This window comes from Eubalaena glacialis, chromosome 16, assembly GCF_028564815.1.
Source record: "Eubalaena glacialis isolate mEubGla1 chromosome 16, mEubGla1.1.hap2.+ XY, whole genome shotgun sequence".
In the NCBI taxonomy this organism is placed as follows: domain Eukaryota; kingdom Metazoa; phylum Chordata; class Mammalia; order Artiodactyla; family Balaenidae; genus Eubalaena; species Eubalaena glacialis.
Window position 1 is genome coordinate 2,941,532 of NC_083731.1, and position 3,086 is coordinate 2,944,617.

The 3,086-nt window shown below is 54.8% G+C and overlaps 1 pseudogene; it reads left to right on the top strand.

Moving 5' to 3' along the window:
• Nucleotides 1-411: 411 nt before the first annotated feature.
• On the top strand, nt 412-2,860 carry LOC133076668 (proteasome activator complex subunit 1-like; annotated as a pseudogene).
• The last annotated feature ends 226 nt before the right edge of the window (nt 2,861-3,086 follow it).

Below are 3,086 nucleotides of genomic sequence, written 5' to 3' on the forward strand. Positions count from 1 at the left end.
AGTGGAAAGACGGGAGGCGCCGGGGGAGGCGGGGCGCCGGGGGAGGCGGGGCGCCGGGGGAGGCGGGGCGCCGGGGGAGGCGGGGCGCCGGGGGAGGCGGGGCGCCGGGGGAGGCGGGGCGCCGGGGGAGGCGGGGCGCCGGGGGAGGCGGGGCGCCGGGGGAGGCGGGGCGCCGGGGGAGGCGGGGCGCCGGAAACGTGCCTCTCCGGCTCTAGGGGGAGCCCCATCTGGGTCCTCTCCCGGCGCCCCTCGGCTCCTCGCCTCTCTGCGGTCTGCACCCCCCCTACCCCGCCTCCTCCAGAACCCCGACTCCCCAGGAGGGCCATGCGGGGAGGGGAGCGAGTGCTGCTTTCGCTTTCCCTTCCCCGTGCCCAGTCCTGACTTCGCGGGCGGCGCTAGACCCCCGCCCCGGCCATGGCCACGCTCAGGGTCCTGCCCGAAGCCCAAGCCAAGGTGGCTGTGTTCCGTGAAGACCTGTGTACTAAGACAGAGAACCCGCTCGGGAGCTATTTCCCCAAGAAGATTTCTGAGTTGGATGCATTTCTAAAGGAGCCAGCTCTCAATGAAGACGACCTGAGCAATCTGAAGGCCCCCTGGACGTCCCAGGGCCTGGTCCAGTCAAGGAGAAAGAGAAGCAGCAGCGGAAGAAACAGCAGGAGAAGGAAGGCAAGGATGAAAAGAAGAAAGAGGAAGATGAAGACAGGGGTCCTCTTTGTGGCCCAGTGAACTGCAATGAGAAGATCGTGGTCCTCCTGCAGCGCCTGAAGCCTGCGATCAAGGATGTCGCTGAGAAGCTCAACCTGGTCACCACCTGGCTGCAGCTGCAGATATCTCGGATTGAGGATGGGAACAGTGTTGGAGTGGCTGTCCAGGAGAAGGTGTTTGAGCTGACGACCACCCTTCACAGCAAGCCGGAAGGCTTCCACACTCAAATCTCCAAATATTTCTCTGAGCGCTCTGATGCCATGACCAAAGCAGCTAAGCAGCCCCACGTGGGTGTTATCGGCGACGGGTGCACCAGCTGGATGACGCAGAGTACTGGGATATCCGGCTGGTGGTCATGGAGATCCGCAAGGCTTATACTGTGTTCTACGACATCATCCTGAAGAACTTCGAGAAGCTCAAGAAGGCCAGGGGAGAAACAAAGGGAATGATCTATTGGCCGCCTCTCATATTCTGTGATGGGTCCAGCAGAGACCTTCCTGACTTTTACAGGGGACTCCAGACTTTTCCCACCTTCTGTCTGTTGAGATTTCTCCCTCACCTTGCCTCCCAGGCACAATAAATATAGTCATACCATTGCGCAACAAAAAAAAAAAAGAAAGAAAGAAAGAAACGTGTCCAAGCACATAAGAACAAATATTTTCAGTACCTTGTAAGGGTCTGAGTTTGTAAGGTGACTGCAAATCAAAGCCGGTTAACAAACGCAGCACTTCAGACAATGAGCCAAGGGAGCTGCGACGGGTCTTTTATTGTTCAGGTTACACTTGGACTCAGGTTTGTCTGCTTGTAATCTTTAACATCTAGAAAGAAGAGTACATTTTTTTTTTTAAACATCTTTATTGGAGTATAATTGCTTTAGAATGGTGTGTTAGTTTCTGCTTTATAACAAAGTGAATCAGCTATATGTATACATCTATCCCCATATCCCCTCCCTCTTGTGTCTCCCTCCCACCCCTCTAGGTGGTCACAAAGCACCCAACTGATCTCGCTGTGCTATGCAGCTGCTTCCCACTAGCTAGCTATTTTACATTTGGTAGTGTACATATGTCCATGCCACTCTCTCACTTCGTCCCAGCTTACCCTTCCCCCTCCCCGCGTCCTCAAGTCCATTCTCTACGTCTGCATCTTTATTCCTGTCCTGCCCCTAAGAAGAGTACATTTGAATGCAAAAAATGTTAGAATTTCACGTGTTTTTTATCCAATGGTCAAAGTGGGAAATTAAGTCCATAATTTTTTATGAATGTTTTTATGTCCGTGAAGGCGTGCAACTTAACTAATGGCTGAGAATTGTTGAGACAAAGAGGTTATCTGGATAAAGACTATGAAGACGGGTATTTAGACTTCCTTTGCGTTCAAAGGTGTGCGCGGCGTCCCTGGTGGCTGAAGTCTCTGGTGGCAGCTGGTGACCAGAAGATTCGCCCTGAGGACCAAGGAAGCCTCAGTGTCTGAGCTCAGAACGTGGCAGGCAGTTCTGCTGTCAGGCAGCCATTGAGTTTTTACTGGTTCTGACACGGATTTGGAGTCATGTGACCACAGACATGTTACTTACATTCTGAGTCTCTGCCTCTGTGAAGGCGGATGAGGAGCTCTGCTTCTTTGTGAGATGGTGGTGAGGATGGCAGGAGACTGTGCAGGTGGCAGCCCAGGTGACGGGCCAACTCAGGGCCGGGTACAGGCCGGGTATCCATTGAAAGCTGGCATCCATGAGGAGGAAGAGGAGCGTGGATGGGGTTCCCTCTCCCGGGGAGTCGAGGAGGGGCTGGGGAGGGCCCCCTTACACGGAAGGCCACGCTGCTCAGAGGGAGACCTGGGGTGGGCATCAGCCACCATGGCGCTTCTTCCCTCCTGGGACTGGCTAGCAACATGGCCTTTTCTCTCTTTTTTTCAAGCATCAGTCATTGGACGGCTCTTGCCAACTGCCCATTCTCACCTCGAAAGTAACTCTCACTTGCGTTTTCTCTTGGGGGCTGTTCTTGGTTCTTGTGTTTGCAGGAACCCCAAATTCATAGACATGTATCTCCATCTGCCGCCGGTCCCAGGTGCCATCTCTGCGTTGGTCTGCACAGGGGTCACGTGTGGGCTGGCAAAGCTTGACAGCGAGAGTGGCCTGGCGCTGTGGTTAGCGCAGACCTTGTGACCTGAGGGAGCTGAGAAGCTGGTTGACCAGGAAGCCCCACAGGAGAACAGGGCAGGGGGTAGACCTCGGGGAGCGACGTGCTCCGATGACAAGCTAGGGGGCCTGGTGAGTCTCACGGCCACTGTCACCGAATTGCAATGTCATCGCTTTTCTCCCGAATTCGGTCACAGTCTTCCCTGATTGGATGGTTAATCTTTGATAGACAGCAAGCAACTCTGAATAATCT